At 38.1% G+C, this 17,063-nt stretch overlaps 1 non-coding gene across 1 annotated transcript; it reads left to right on the plus strand.

Moving 5' to 3' along the window:
- Positions 1–15,735: 15,735 nt before the first annotated feature.
- Positions 15,736–15,843, plus strand: LOC148555391 (small nucleolar RNA R71). Its single transcript, XR_015888115.1, has one exon. It is a non-coding gene; the product is annotated as a small nucleolar RNA R71 (small nucleolar RNA).
- Positions 15,844–17,063: the final 1,220 nt, after the last annotated feature.

Genomic DNA, 17,063 nt, shown 5'->3' on the forward strand with positions numbered 1-17,063 from the left:
TTTGAAGAAGTACGCCAAGGGTTTCATTCATTGGAGATTGGGGTGGATATGAGGGTTCATTACTTGGGAGGAAAGGTTTATGATACGGAGGTGGTTCTTCTTGATAAGGATGTGGCGGTTCAACACTCTCTATTTTTTGTACTTGTTGCTCAACACACTCATCCGTGGGAATGCTTTGTTCATTGCATGAGTCTCTTGGGCCAAACTTTTGATGGATGGTTACGTGAAGTTGATCTATTGCTTCCTGGAGACGATCCATTAACTCTTGTCCAGCTTGACTATCATAAGCAGGATCATAGTGCTCTTGGATTGATGGATATGGACATTGTATATATGCAGGTAGTGGTTCTTGGGAGTAATCGGGTTAGAATTGGGGTGGATCTATGTATGGCTCATATGGCTCATAGGGTGGTTGATATGGTGGATAAAGGTTAGGATCATGTGATAGTGTTTGATAGTAGGGGGCTTGTGAGTATGGTGGTCCAGAGTTGTTTTGAGGAGGTGGTTCATAAGCCTATGGTGGGACTTGTTGGTAACTACAAGGGGGTCCACCATATCTATCATCTTGGCACGCACCTTGGAATGGTTCTTGACCATAGTAATTTGGTGGGTGTTGGTTGTCACAAAAAGGTCCACCATAACTATTGTCTTGGCATACATTGTAGAATGGTCGTTGTCCATGGTATCTTAGAAAGTGTTGTTGCCGAAAGGGTTGATCAGACCCTCGTGGCTTCTTCCATCTTTGATTGTTTTGACCTTGATGCCTATTTTCATTATAGTTTCCATTCCTTACAACAACATTGGAACCAAACTTAAAACCAGAGGGGTGAGAATTCATAGTAGTGAGGGAAATAAAAATTAATAAAAATTAAAGAAAATAAACTCTTAAAACTAGAAACACTAACAAAGAAACAAAAAAGCAAAAATAAAAACAAAAATAAAAATAAATAAACAAGCAAAAAGCAAATATTTACAATAACCAATAATAAGGCACACGTTTGCAATTTCCCGGCAACGGCGCCATTTTTTGACGAACGGATTTCTGTCGGTAAAGAATTTAACAAATATAATCCCATTGTAAGTATAGTTTCTAAACCAACAGAGAATCCTTCCGTACAAAAGTTTGGTTGTCACAAGTAACAAAACCCAACAAAATTTATAACTGAAGTATTTAAACCTCGGGTCGTCTCTCAAGGAAATGCAGGGAAGTATGATTTATTATTGGTTATGGAAAAAAAGTATATTTTTGGGTTTTTGAAATAGAGAACAAGGAAATAAGTTGGCAATAAAGTAACTTAATTATCATGAACACCAGTGTAAGGTATAAGAACTGGAAATCCCATCCTAGTTATCCTTATCAGGTATGATGAGAATTGTTTATTGCTCCCACTTAGTTAACCCTTACTAAATAAAGGAAAGTCAAGTGGACTAATCAATTTGATTCCTCAAGTCCTAGTCAACTCCTATGCAAAGACTAGCTTTAGAGGGATCCAAATCAATCAACAATTCCAATTTTCAATCAACTGTTGAGTTTGATAACTCAAGTGTCACCAATTACTCAACCAAAGTAAAGGGGGAAAAATCTAAATTATTTATATCATAAATAGAAGAAAGCAATCATAAATCTAAAATACCTCAATTTGTATTAAATAAGAAAATCAAATTAAACATAGGAATCTGTAAACCAAATTGGCAACATCAAGTAATCAACTAAAGTAATAGAATAAATAAAAGTAGAAGAGAAACTAAATTAAAAGAACATTGAACCTGGAGTGAAGAAGAAGTAAACCTAACCTTTAAGAGGAATCCTAATCCTAAATCCTAAGAGAGAGGAGAGAGCCTTTCTCTCTAAAAGCTACATCTAAAAACCTAAAATTGTGTATATTAAAGTTGTGTTCATGAATGAATGGATTCCCCACTATATAGCCTCTAATCTGTGTTTTTTGGGCCAAAAAAAGGGTCAGAAACAGCCTAGAAATTGTTCCCAGTGATTTCTGATACGTCCAGCACGCGGCAAAGTCACGCGTGAGCGTCGTCCATGCGTTCGCGCGGATTGAGTTTTTGCTAGGTCACGTGTGCACGTGATCCACGTGTGCGCGTCACCTATCTTCGAGGCAGCTATGCCAAATTATATATCGTTGCGAAGCCCCGGATGTTAGCTTTCCAACGCAACTAAAACCGCCTCATTTGGACCTCTGTAGCTCAAGTTATGATCGATTTTGTATGAAGAGGTCAGGCTGGACAGCTCAGCAATTCCTTTAGTTTCTTGTATTCCTTCCAATTTTGCATGCTTCCTTTCCATCCTCTAAGTCATTCCTGCCCTATAAACCTTGAAAACACTTAACACACATATCAAGGCATCGAATGTTAATAAGAGAAGATTAAACATAGCAAAATTAAGGCCAAAGAAGCATGTTTTCAATCATAGCACAAAATCAGGAAGAAAAATGTAAAACCATTCAAATTATATGAATAAGTGTGAGAATAATGGATAAAATTCACTAGATTAAGCACAGGATAAACCCTAAAAATGGGGTTTATTAGTCATGCAGGTTTCTACCGGCGATTCATCAAGGACTTCAGTAAGGTAGCATTGCCTTTATCTCGATTACCTCAGAAGGATGTTGAATTTGAGCTGAGTGAGGACTGCATGGAAGCGTTTGATAAGCTGAAGATCGCCTTGACTCAAGCTATGATTGTGAGAGGGCTAAACTGGAGGCAGCCATTTGAGATAGTGTGTGACGCCTCCAACTATGCAGTAGGAGCGGCGCTGGCTCAGCACGAAGGTAAGGACCTTATATAATTGCTTATGCTTCTAAGACCCTAGATGCTACTTAGTCTAATTATACTACCACAGAAAAAGAGCTTCTGGCTATTGTTTTTGCTCTGGATAAATTTCGAGCCTATTTACTTAGTACTAAGGTGGTAGTATACTCAGACCATGCAACTCTAAAATACTTATTAGCTAAAAAAGTGTCCAAACCAAGGTTAATACGTTGGATATTGTTGCTGCAAGAATTTGATTTAAAAATAAAAGATAGGAGTGGTTCCCAAAATTTACTGGCGGACCACTTGAGTTGCTGACAATCAGTTTTTCTATCGGTAAAGAAATGCAAAAATATGATCGCGTTGTAAGTATAGCTTCTAAACCAACAGAAAATCCTTTCGTACAAACGTTTTGGTTGTCACAAGTAACAAACCCCTTTAAAATTGATAACCGAAGTATTTAAACCTCGGGTCGTCTTCTCAAGGAACTGCACGGAGGTATGTTCTTATTATTGGTTATGAGTTTTGTAAATTGGGAGTTTTGAAAGTAAGAAACAAGTAATTTAAATGGCAAGTAAAATAAATAAATGACTATAAAGTAAATTCTTGGCAAGGTATGAAATTTCGGAAGTCCTATCCTAGTTACTCCTATGAGAATGGAAGTTAATCCCACTTAGTTAACCCTTATAAAAGCAAAGGAAAGTCAAGTGAACTAATTAGTTAGATTTCCAAGTCCTAGCCAACTCCTAAGGAAAGACTAGAGTTAGTGGAATACCAGTCAATTTAGCCGACATAACAACCAATCACAGATAGTTGATAACTCAAGAGCTTTCAATTAATCAATTAAAGCCAATAATATAAAAAGCTAAATAAGAATCAATGATCTGAAATACCTCAATTGCATTAATAAGAGAAAATCAATCTAAACATAAAGAGTTCACAAGCCAATCTGGCAACATAAGTAATTAAATGAGAGCATTAAAGCATCTGAAAGTAAAAGAGAAATATAAAGTAAAAGAAATATTGAACCTGCTGAAGAGTTGAAATTCTAAATCCTTTAAGAGGAATTCTAATCCTAAAAACCTAAGAGAGAGGAGAGAACCTCTCTCTAAAAACTACATCTAAACTATGAAAAGTGAATAATTGAAGACATGATAATGAATGGATGCATTTCCCCACTTTATGACCTCTAATCCGTGCCTTCTGGACTTGGATCTGGGCCAAAAAGGGTTTCAGAAATCGCTGGGAGCATTTTCTGTAATTTCTGGTGCGTGGCGTCTGTCACGCGTCCACGTGGGTCACGCGGTCGCGTCATCTGGAGTTTTTCTTGTCACGCGTTTGCTTTGGTCACGCGTACGCATCATCTGTGCTCTGCTCATGGCGCGCATCCGCGTCAGTCACGCGTTCGCGTCGCTGCCTTTTCGCGCTAGGCATGCGACCGCGTCGTCCATGCGTTCGCGTCGCTGCCAGTTTCTTCAAAAACTCCATTTTGTGCTTTCCTTCCATTTTTGTATGTTTCCTTTCCGTCCTTTAAGTCATTCCTACCTTAGAAGACCTTCTCAACACACAAATCACAGCATCGAATGGTAATAAAGGGTAATTAAAATAAATAATTTCAAAGCATAGGAAACATGTATTTCACATATATCACATAATAAGGAAGGGAAAGTGAAACCATGCAATTTACATGAATAAGTGGGTGAAGGGTTGAATAAATCACTTAAATTGAGCACAATATATATCATAAAATATGGGTTTATCAGTCGCCTTGAGCACCTTAAGAATGACTCAACTCCTATCAATGATGCTTTTCCATTTGATAGCTTGCACGCAATATCTGAGGTGGTTCCTTGGTACGCACCTATAGCTAATTATTTGGTTAGTCGTACCTTCCCTCCTAATTTTACTAAGCATCAAAGGGACAAGCTTAAAAGTGAGTCCAAGTATTATATATGGGATGACCCATATTTATGGAGATATGGTGCTGACCAGATAATTAGAAGGTGTGTGCCACAATCAGAATTCCAGTCCATTTTAGAGGCCTGCCACTCTTCTGAGAGTGGTGGACATTTCGGTCCTCAAAGAACAGCTAGAAAAATTTTAGACTATGGATTCTGGTGGCCCACACTATTTAAGGATGCAACTGCTTTCTGTGAATCTTGCTCCCCATGCCAGAGGTTTGGGAATATATCCAAGAGGGATGAGATGCCCCAACAACTTATTTTGTTCTGTGAAATTTTTTATGTTTGGGGCATTGACTTCATGGGTCCATTTCCAAACTCTAGTGGTTTCTTATACGTTTTGTTAGCTATTTATTATGTTTCCAAATGGGTGGAAGCAATTCCTACCTGTAATGATGATGCTAACACTGTTGTCTCCTTGGTTCAAAATATTATTATCTATCGCTTTGGATCACCACGAGCAATCGTGAGTGATCAAGGCACTCACTTTTGTAACCGAAGATTAACAGGTCTACTGAAGAAACATGGCATTGTTCACAAGGTGGCGACGGCATACCATCCCCAAAACAATGGACAAGCCGAGGTGTCTAACAGAGAGATAAAGCGTATCCTGGAGAAGATCGTCAAGCCTCATAGAAAAGACTGGAGTACCAGGCTTGCAGATGCGCTTTGGGCTTATCGGACAGCGTACAAGACACCCATCAGAATGACTCTGACGATCTGATTTCTACCAGAAAAGAAATTCATAAAAATAATCACGTTGTAAGTATAGTTTCTAAACCAACAGAGAATCCTTTCGTACAAAAGTTTGGTTGTCACAAGTAACAAAATCCAATAAAATTTATAACCGAAGTATTTAAACCTCGGGTCGTCTCTCAAGGAATTACAGGGAAGTATGATTTATTATTGGTTATGAGAAAAAGTGAATTTTTGGGTTTTTGAAAGGTTGAACAGGGAAATTAAATAGCAGGAAAGTAAATTAATAACTAGAAAAACTCTTGGCAAGGTATGAGAACTGGAAATCCCATCCTAGTTATCCTTATCAGGTGTGATGAGAATTTTTTATTTCTCCAACTTAGTTAACCCTTACTAAATAAAGGAAAGTCAAGTGGACTAACCAACTTGATTCCTCAAGTCCTAGTCAACTCCTATGGAAAGAGTAGCTTTAGAGTGATCCAAATCAATCAGCAAATTCTAATTTTCAATCAACAGCTGAGTTTGACAACTCAAGTGTCACCAATTACTCAACCAAAGACAAAAGGGGAGAAAATCTACTCGAATAAAAATGCCTTGACCAGGAGAAGATTAATTGGAAGCATCAATAACACAAATTAAAGAAAGCAATCATAAGTCTGAAATACCTCAAATTATATTAAATAAATTAATCCATTTTAACATGGGAAATTTCATAAATCAAATTGGGAAAGTAAATAAACTAAGTGATAAAGTAAATAAAAGTAGAAGAGAAATTAAATTAAAGGAACATTGAACCTGGAATGAAGAAATAACCATAAACTAAGAGAAATCCTAATCCTAAAAACCTAAGAGAGAGGAGAGAGCCTCTTTCTCTGAAAACTACATCTAAACCCTAACATTGTGTATGTTCAATGAATGAATGATGAATGATTTGATTTCCCCATTCTCCAGCCACTATTCTGTGTTTCTGGGCTTGGATCTGGGCCGAAAAGGGGCCCAGAAATCACTGAGGGCGTTTTCTGGAATTTCCTGCATGTGGCGTCTGTCACGCGTACGCGTGGGTCACGCGTGCGCGTCATTTGGAGATTTTCCTTTCCACGCGTAAGCGTCAGTCACACGTAGGCGTTGCTTGTGTTTTGCGCTAGGCACGTGATGAGCGGATAATTTATACCCTTTTTGGCATTGTTTTTACATCGTTTTTAGTATGATTTAGTTAGTTTTTAGTATATTTTTATTAGTTTTTAAATAAAAATCACATTTCTGGACTTTACTATGAGTTTGTGTGTTTTTCTGTGATTTAAGGTAATTTTTGGCTGAAATTGAGGGACTTGAGCAAAAATCAGATTCAGAGGTTGAAGAAGGACTGCAGATGCTGTTGGATTCTGACCTCCCTGCACTCAAAGTGGATTTTTTGGAGCTATAGAACTCCAAATGGCGCATTCTCAATTGCTTTGGAAAGTAGACATCTAGGGCTTTCCAGCAATATCTAATAATCCATACTTTGCTTGAGTTTAGATGACGTAAACTGGCGTTCAACGCCAGTTCCATGTTGCATTCTGGAGTTAAACGCCAGAAATAGGTTGCGAAGTGGAGTTAAACGCCAGAAACAGGTTACAAACTGGCGTTCAACTCCAAGAGAAGCCTCTACACGTGTAAAGCTCAATGCTCAGCCCAAGCACTCACCAAGTGGGCCCTGGAAGTGGATTTCTGCATCATTTACTCATTTCTGTAATCCCTAGTAACTAGTTTAGTATAAATTGGACTTTTTACTATTGTATTTACATCTTTAGTTACATCTTTGGATTATCTTTTGATCCTTTGATCACATTTTGGGGGCTGGCCATTCGGCCATGCCTAGACCTTATTCTTATGTATTTTCAACGGTAGAGTTTCTACACACCATAGATTAAGGTGTGGAGCTCTGCTGTTCCTTGAGTATTAATGCAAAGTACTATTGTTTTTCTATTCAATTCAAGCTTATTCCTATTCTAAGATATTCGCACCCAAGAAAATGATGAATGTGATGATTATGTGACGCTCATCACTATTCTCACTTATGAACACGTGCCTGACAACCATTTCCATTCTACATAAAGATGAGATAGAATGAGTATCTCTTAGATATCTAATATAGGGGACCGAGTCCGAGATATTAGAGTCTTCGTGGTATAAGTTAGAACCCATGGACGGCCATTCCTGAGATCCGGAAAGTCTAAACCTTGTCTGTGGTATTCCGAGTAGGATTCGGGAAGGGATGGCTGTGACGAGCTTCAAACTCGCGAGTGCTGGGAATAGTGACAGACGCAAAAGGATAGTAAATCCTATTCCAGTATGATCGAGAACCGACAGATGATTAGCCATGCAGTGACAGCGCATTGGACCATTTTCATAGAGAGGACGGGATGTAGCCATTGACACATACAGCTTGCCATGGAAAGGAGTAGGAATGATTGGATGAAGACAGCAGGAAAGCAGAGGTTCAGGAGGAACGAAAGCATCTCTATACGCTTATCTGAAATTCTCACTAATGAATTACATAAGTATCTCTATCCTAGTTTATATTTTATTTATCTTTTAATTATTAAATCCCCATAACCAATTGAATCCGCCTGACTGAGATTTACAAGGTGACCATAGCTTGCTTCAAGCCGACAATCTCCGTGGGATCGACCCTTACTCACGTAAGGTTTATTACTTGGACGACCCAGTGCACTTGCTGGTTAGTTGTGCGAAGTTGTGACAAAGTGTGATTCACATTTGAGAACACCAAGTCTTTGGCGCCATTGTTGATGATCGCAATTTCGTGCACCAAGTTTTTGGCGCCGTTGCCGGGGATTGTTTGAGTTTGGACAACTGACGGTTCATCTTGTTACTTAGATTAGGAAAATTTTGTCTTTTGGGTCAAAGTCTTTTATTTTCTTTTCAAAAAAATTTTTCAAAAATATTATTTTTCTTTATCAATTTTTAGTTTTTCTGTGAGTTTAGTGTCATGTTTTAAGTTTGGTGTCAATTGCATGCTTTTCGTTGTCTTTCAATTTTCGAATTGCATGTTCTTTGTTCTTCCTTGATCTTCAAGTTGTTCTTGTCAATTTTTCTTGTTTGATCTTTAGTTTTCTTGTTCCGTGTCTTTTCTTGTTTTTCTTGCGCTTTTTCAAAATATCAGTTTTCAAAAAACTTTTATTTATTAAATACCTTATTAAAATACGTTAAATTTATAGCTCAATTGGCTAGAGCGTTGTGCTTATGTTCTTGGTAATTGGCTATCTTCCTTTTAAAACTTTTTCAAAAATATTTTTTCTTTGATTAAATCTTGTGTCAATTTTTAAGTTTAGTATTCTCTTGTTAATGTTCCTTTAGTTTTTGAAAATTTCATTGTGGTTTGCAAAAAAAAATTTAAGTTTGGTGTTCTATCTCCATGTTCTTGTTGTTCTTGTTGTTCTTGTGAATCTTCAAGGTGTTCTTGAGTCTTCCTTGTGTTTTGATCCTAAAATTTTTAAGTTTGGTGTTCCTTGGTATTTTCTCTCCAAAATTTTCAAAAATAAGGAGCATTAGATCTAAAAATTTTAAGTTGTGTGTCTTTTGTGTGTTTTTCTCTTTCATCATAAAATTTAAAAATCAAAAAAATATCTTTTCTAACTATTTTTAAGCAAATATTTCGAAATTTTTCATAAAAATTCAGATTTCAATTTCAAAATTTTATCTTATCATATCTTAGTTGTGAAGCTTTTAAAAAAAATCATATCTTTTTCAAATTATATCCTTTTTAATTTTTTTTAAAAAATCATACCTTTTTCAAAACCTCCTAACCTCTTTTTCTCTCTTTTCATTTTTCGAAAATCCTCACCCATTTTTCATTTTATTTTATTTTATTTTTTTAATTTCCGTTTTCTAAAAAAATTTAATAAAAAAAATTTTAATACTATTTGAATCTCCAATTCACAACATCTCCCTTTCTCCATCATGGACCTAAGTGGAAATGAACAACCCAGAAGGACTATGGGGTCATATGCTAACCCCACTACTGCTTCATATGGGAGTAGTATCTGTATACCCTCCATCGGAGTCAGTAGTTTTGAGTTGAATCCTTAGCTCATTATCATGGTGCAGTAAAGTTGCCAGTATTCCGGTCTTCCACAGGAAGAACCTACAGAGTTTCTGGCACAGTTTTTACAAATTGCTGACACAGTACATGATAAGGAAGTAGATCAGGATGTCTACAGATTATTACTGTTCCCATTTGTTGTAAAAGACCAAGCTAAGAGGTGGTTAAATAACCACCTAAGGCTAGCATAAGGACATGGAAACAGCTGTCAGAAAAATTCCTGAATCAATATTTCCCTCCAAAACGGATGACACAGCTAAGGCTGAACATCCAAGGCTTTAAACAAGGAGATAATGAATCTCTTTATGATGCCTGGGAGAGATACAGAGAGATGCTAAGAAAATGCCCCTCTGAAATATTTTTAGAGTGGGTGCAGTTAGACATCTTCTATTATGGGCTTACAAAGAAAGCTCAGATGTCTTTGGACCACTCAGCTGGTGGATTGGTGCGCAGAAATTGTGATTACACTTTAATTATGTAAAATTCATTGCTCTTTCTTTCCTTGGTAATGGCGCCAAACACATGATGCCAATACCATGGTTCACAACTTCGCACAACTAACCAGCAAGTGCACTAGGTCATCCAAGTAATACCTTACGTGAGTAAGGGTCGAATCCCACGGAGATTGTTGGTATGAAGCAAGCTATGGTCACCTTGTAAATCTCAGTCAGGCGGATAGAAAATAGTAATGGGGTTTTCGAAAATAATATAACAAAATAGGGATAGAAATACTTATGTAAATCATTGGTGAGAATTTTAGATAAGTGCATAGAGATGCTTTCGTTCCTCTGAACCTCTGCTTTCCTGCTATCTTCATCCAATCAGTCTTACTCCTTTCCATGGATGGCTTTATGTGATACATCACCGTTGTCAATGGCTACTTTCGGTCTTCTCTCGGGAAAATGATCCAAATGCCCTGTCATGGCACGGCTAATCATCTGGAGGCATCACCCTTGTCAATGGTTTCATCTTATCCTCTCAGTGAAAATGGTCAACGCACCCTGTCACGGCACGGCTATTCATCTGTCGGTTCTCGATCATGCTGGAATAGGATTTACTATCCTTTTGCGTTTGTCACTACGCCCGGCAATCGCGAGTTTGAAGCTTGTCACAGTCATTCAATCATTGAATCCTACTCGGAATACCACAGACAAGGTTTAGACCTTCCAGATTCTCTTGAATGCCGCCATCATTCTAGCTTACACCACGAAGATTCCGATTAAGAGATCTAAGAGATACTCATTCAATCTAATGTAGAACGGAAGTGGTTGTCAGGCACGCATTCATAGGGAATGATGATGATTGTCACGTTCATCACATTCAGGTTGAAGTGCGAATGAATATCTTAGAAGCGAAATAAGATGAACTGAATAGAAAACAGTAGTACTTTGCATTAATCTTTGAGGAAGAGCAGAGCTCCACACCTTAATCTATGGAGTGTAGAAACTCTACCGTTGAAAATACATAAGTGAAAGGTTCAGGCATGGCCGAGATGGCCAGCCCCTCTGATCTAAGAACCAGGCGTCCAAATATGATCCAAAGATACAATCCCGGATTCAAAGATATCAAATACAATAGTAAAATGTCCTATTTATAATAAACTAGCTACTAGGGTTTACAGAAGTAAGTAATTGATGCATAAATCCACTTCCGGGGCTCACTTGGTGTGTGCTTGGACTGAGCTTGAGTGTTGCACGTATAGAGGTCCTTCTTGGAGTTGAACGCCAGCTTTTGTGCCAGTTTGGGCGTTGAACTCAACTTTGCAGCTTGTTTCTGGCGCTGGACGCCAGAATTGGGCAGAGAGCTGGCGTTAAACGCCAGTTTGCGTCGTCTAAACTTGGGCAAAGTATGGACTATTATACATTTCTGGAAAGCTTTGGATGTCTACTTTCTAACGCAATTAGAAGCGCGCCATTTCGAGTTCTGTAGCTCCAGAAAATCCACTTTGAGTGCAGGGAGGTCAGAATCCAACAGCATCAGTAGTCCTTCTTCAACCTCTGAATCTGATTTTTGCTCAAGTCCCTCAATTTCAGCTAGAAAATACCTAAAATCATAGAAAAACACACAAACTCATAGTAAAGTCCAGAAATGTGAATTTAACATAAAAACTAATGAAAACATCCCTAAAAGTAACTAGATCCTACTAAAAATATACTAAAAACAATGTCAAAAAGCGTATAAATTATCCGCTCATCACAACACCAAACTTAAATTGTTGCTTGTCCCCAAGCAACTGAAAATCAAATAGGATAAAAAGAAGAGAATATACTATAAATTCCAAACTATCAATGAAACATAGCTTCAATCATATGAGCGGGACTTATAGCTTTTTGCCTCTTGAATAGTTTTGGCATCTCTCTTTATCCATGGAGGTTCAGAATGATTGGCATCTATAGGAACTCAGAGATCAGATAGTGTTATTGACTCTCCTAGTTCAGTATGATGATTCTTGAATACAGCTATTTTATGAGTCTTGGCCGTGGCCCTAAGCACTTTGTTTTCCAGTATTACCACCGGATACATAAATGCCACAGACATATAGTTGGGTGAACCTTTTCAGATTGTGACTCAGCTTTGCTAAAGTCCCCAATTAGAGGTGTCCAGGGTTCTTAAGCACACTCTTTTTTTGCTTTAGACCTTGACTTTAACCGCTCAGTCTCAAGTTTTCACTTGACATCTACACGCCACAAGCACATGGTTAGGGACAGCTTGGTTTAGCCGCTTAGGCCAGGATTTTATTCCTTTAGGCCCTCCTATCCACTGATGCTCAAAGCCTTGGGATCCTTTTTATTTGCCCTTGCCTTTTGGTTTTAAGGGTTATTGGCTTTTTGCTCTTGCCTCTTGGTTTTAAGAGCTTTGGCTTTTTCTGCTTGCTTTTTCTTTTTCTTTCTATTTTTTTTTCGCTACTTTTTTTTTCTGCAAGCTTTGTTCTTTGCTGCTTTTTCTTGCTTCAAGAATCATTTTTATGATTTTTCAGATTATCAAATAACATGTCTCCTTGTCATCATTCTTTCAAGAGCCAACATATTTAACATTCTTAAACAACAACTTCAAAAGACATATGCACTGTTCAAGCATTCATTCAAAAAACAAGAAGCATTGTCACCACATCAATATAATTAATCTAAGTTCAAGGATAAATTCAAAACTCATGTACTTCGTGTTCTTTTGAATTAAAACATTTTTCATTTAAGAGAGGTGATGGATTCATAGGATATTCATAACTTTAAGACATAGTTACTAACTACTAATGATCATGTAATGAAGACACAAACATAGATAAGCACATAACCTAGAAAACGAAAAACAGAAGAAATAAGAACAAGGAATGAGTCCACCTTAGTGATGGTGGCGTTTTCTTCTTGAGGAACCAATGATGTCCTTGAGCTCTTCTATGTCTCTTCCTTGTCTTTGTTGCTCCTCCCTCATTGCTTTTTGATCTTCTCTAATTTCATGAAGGATGATGGAGTGCTCTTGATGTTCCACCCTTAATTGTCCCATGTTGGAACTTAATTCTCCTAGGGAGGTGTTGATTTGATCCCAATAGTTTTGTGGAGGAAAATGCATCCATTGAGGTATCTCAGGGATTTCTTGATGATGAGCTTCTTCATGTGCCTATTGAGATCCATGAATGTGCTATCTTGTTTGCTCCATCCTTTTCTTAGTGATGGGCTTGTGAGATGAATCTTTCCATCTCCCATGGCTCAGAGGTGGAAGCAATTGCCTTCCCTTTCCTCTTTGAGGTTTCTCTGGCCTTAGGTGCCATTAATGGTAATGGAAAAACAAAAAGCTTATTCTTTTACCACACCAAACTTAGAATGTTGCTCGCCATCGAGCAAAAGAAGAAAGAATAGAAGAAGAAGAAGAAGATATGGAGGAGATGGAGGGATGTGTGTATGGATGTGAGTGGTGAATGGAAAACAGAAGGGATGACCATGAATGGAGAGAGAGAGGGTGAGGTGGGTGGGGATCCTGTGGGATTCACAGATCCTGAGATGATCCTGTGGTGTCCACAGATCTTGAGGTGATCCTGTGGTGTCCACAGATCCGGAGGTGTCAAGGATTTACATCCCTGCACCCATTTAGGCATGCAAAATGCCCTTGCACGCAACTCTGGGCGTTCAGCGCCAGGTTGGTGCCCATTTTGGGCGTTCAACGCCCATTTATTGGCCATTTCTGGCATTGAACGCCAGAATCATGCTTGTTCTGGGCGTTCAGCGCCAGCTCTTCTCCAGGGTGCCATTCTGGCGTTCAGCGCCTAGATGATGCCCATTTTGGGCGTTCAGCGCCAAAACCATGCTCTGTTCTGGCGTTGAACGCCAGGCAGGTGCTTCTTCCAGGGTGTGATTTTTCTTCCACTGTTTTTTATTCTGTTTCTAAATTTTTTGTTTATTTTGTGACTCCACATGATCATGAACCTAATAAAACATGAAAAACAATGAAAATTAGATAAATAAACATTGGGTTGCCTCCCAACAAGCGCTTCTTTAATGTCAATAGCTTGATAGTGGGCTCTCTTGGAGCCTCACAGATGTGCAGAGCTTTGTTGAAACCTCCCAACACCAAACTTAGAGTTTGGATATGGGGGTTTGACACCAAACTTAGATTTGGTTGTGGCTTCCCAACACCAAACTTAGAGTTTGACTGTGGGGGCTTTGTGTGACTCTGCTTTGAGAGAAGCTCTTTATGCTTCCTCTCCATGGATGCAGAGAGATATCCTTGAGTTGTAAACACAAGGTTGTCCTCATTTATTTGAAGGATCAATTCTCCTCTATCCACATCAATCACAGCTCTTGCTGTGGCTAGGAAAGGTCTTTCTAGGATGATGGATTCATCCTTATCCTTCCCAGTATCTAGGACTATAAAATGAGTAGGGGTGTAAAGGCCTTCAACATTTACTAACACGTCCTCTACTTGTCCATAAGCCTGTTTTCTTGAATTGTCTGCCATCTCTAATGAGATTTTAGCAGCTTGCACCCCATAGATTCCCAGTTTCTCTATTACAGAGAGTGGCATGAGGTTTATTCCTGAACCAAGGTCACACAGAGCCTTAAAGATCATGGTGCCTATGGTACAAGGTATTATGAACTTTCCAGGATCCTGTCTCTTCTGAGGCATTGTCAGTTGATCCAGATCACTTAGTTCATTGATGAACAAGGGAGGTTCATCTTCCCAAGTTTCAATACCAAATAGTTTGGCATTCAGCTTCATGATTGCACCAAGAAACTTGGCAGTTTGCTCTTCAGTAACATCCTCATTCTCTTCAGAAGAGGAATACTCATCAGAGATCATGAATGGCATAAGGAGGTTCAATGGAATCTCTATGGTCTCTAGATGAGCCTCAGAGTTCTTTGGTTCCTCAGAGGGAAGCTCCTTATTGACCACTAGACGTCCCAGGAGGTCTTCCTCCTTGGGATTCACGTCCTCTCCTTCCCTTACAGGTTTGGCCATGGTGCTTATGTCAATGGCCTTGCACTCTCCTTTTGGATTCTCTTCTGTATTGCTTGGGAGAGTACTAGGAGGGATTTCAGTGATCCTTTTACTCAGCTGGCCCACTTGTGCTTCCAAATTTCTAATGGAAGACCTTGTTTCATTCATGAAACTTACAGTGGCCTTGGATAGATCAGAGACTAAGTTTGCTAAGCTAGATGGATTCTGTTCAGAATTCTCTGTCTGTTGCTGAGTGGATGATGGAAAAGGTTTATTATTGTTAAACCTGTTTCTTCCACCATTATTAAAGCCTTGTTGAGGCTTTTGATCCTTCCATGAGAAATTTGGATGATTTCTCCATGATGGATTATAGGTGTTTCCATAAGGTTCACCCATGTAATTTACCTCTGCTATTACAGGGTTCTCAGGATCATAAGCTTCTTCTTTAGGAGAAGCCTCTTGAGTACTGTTGGATGCAGCTTGCATTCCATTCAGACTCTGGGAAATCATATTGACTTGCTGAGTCAATATTTTGTTCTGAGCCAATATGGCATTCAGAGTGTCAATTTCAAGAACTCCCTTCTTTATAGGCGTCCCATTACTCACAGGATTCCTCTCAGAAGTGTACATGAACTGGTTATTAGCAACCATGTCAATGAGTTCTTGAGCTTCTGCAGGCGTTTTCTTTAGGTGAATGGATCCACCTGCAGAAGTATCCAATGACATCTTTGATAGCTCAGATAAACCATCATAGAATATATCCAGGATGGTCCATTCTGAAAGCATGTCAGAAGGACACTTTTTGGTCAGCTGTTTGTATCTTTCCCAAGCTTCATAGAGGGATTCACCATCTTTTTGTTTGAAGGTTTGAACATCCGCTCTAAGCTTGCTCAGCTTTTGAGGAGGAAAGAACTTGGCTAAAGAAGCCGTGACCAGCTTATCCCAAGAGTTCAGGCTGTCTTTAGGTTGAGAGTCCAACCATATTCTAGCTCTGTCTCTTACAGCAAAAGGGAAAAGCATTAGCCTGTAGACTTCAGGATCTACTCCATTAGTCTTAACAGTATCACAGATCTGCAAAAATTCAGTTAAGAACTGAAAAGGATCTTCAGATGGAAGTCCATAAAACTTGCAGTTCTGCTGCATCAGAGAAACTAACTGAGGTTTCAGCTCAAAGTTGTTTGCTCCAATGGCAGGAATGGAGATGCTTCTTCCATGTAAATTGGAATTAGGTGCAGTAAAGTCACCAAGCATTCTCCTTGCATTATTATTATTTTCGGCTGCCATCTCCTCTTCTTGTTCGAAAATATCTGAAAGTTTATCCCTGGATTGTTGTATTTTAGCTTCTCTTAGTTTTCTCTTCAGAGTCCTTTTAGGTTCTGGATCTGCTTCAACAAGAATATTCTTGTCCTTGCTCCTGCTCATATGACAAAGAAGAGGGCACAGAAAAATAATAATACTAGGGATCCTTTTTACCACAGTATAGAGGTCCCAGTGTGAGTAGAAGAAAAGAAGAAGAAGAAATTCGAACACAGATGGCAGAGGGGGTTCGAATTTGGGTGGGATGAAGTGTTAGTAGATGAATAAATAAATAGAAGGAGATGAGAGAGAAGGAGAATTTTCGAAAATAATTTTTGAAAAAGAGTTAGTGATTTTCGAAAATAATTTTTTGAAAAGTGTTAGTAATTTTTGAAAATTAAAATAAAAAATTAGAATAATTAGTTAATTAAAAAGAAATTTTGAAAAGGAGGGAAGGGATTTTCGAAAATTGGAGAGATAGAGAGTTAGTTAGGTAGTTTTGAAAAAGATAAGAAACAAACAAAAATTTAGTTAGTTAGTTGAAACAAATTTTGAAAAGATAAGAAGTTAGGAAGTTAGAAAAGATATTTTGAAATCAAATTTTTGAAAAAGATAAGATGAGAAGATATTTTTGAAAAGATATGATTGAAATTAATTTTTGAAAAAGATTTGAATTTTTTTAAAATCACAATTAATGACTTGATTCACAAGAAATCACAAGATTTGATTTTAGAACTTAAAGTTTGAATCTTTCTTAACAAGCAAGTAACAAACTTGAAATTTTTGAATCAAAACATTAATTGTTATTGTTA

The sequence above is a fragment of the Arachis ipaensis genome, chromosome B6 (genome assembly GCF_059453495.1).
Source record: "Arachis ipaensis isolate K30076 ecotype BB chromosome B6, ASM5945349v1, whole genome shotgun sequence".
Lineage (NCBI taxonomy): Eukaryota > Viridiplantae > Streptophyta > Magnoliopsida > Fabales > Fabaceae > Arachis > Arachis ipaensis.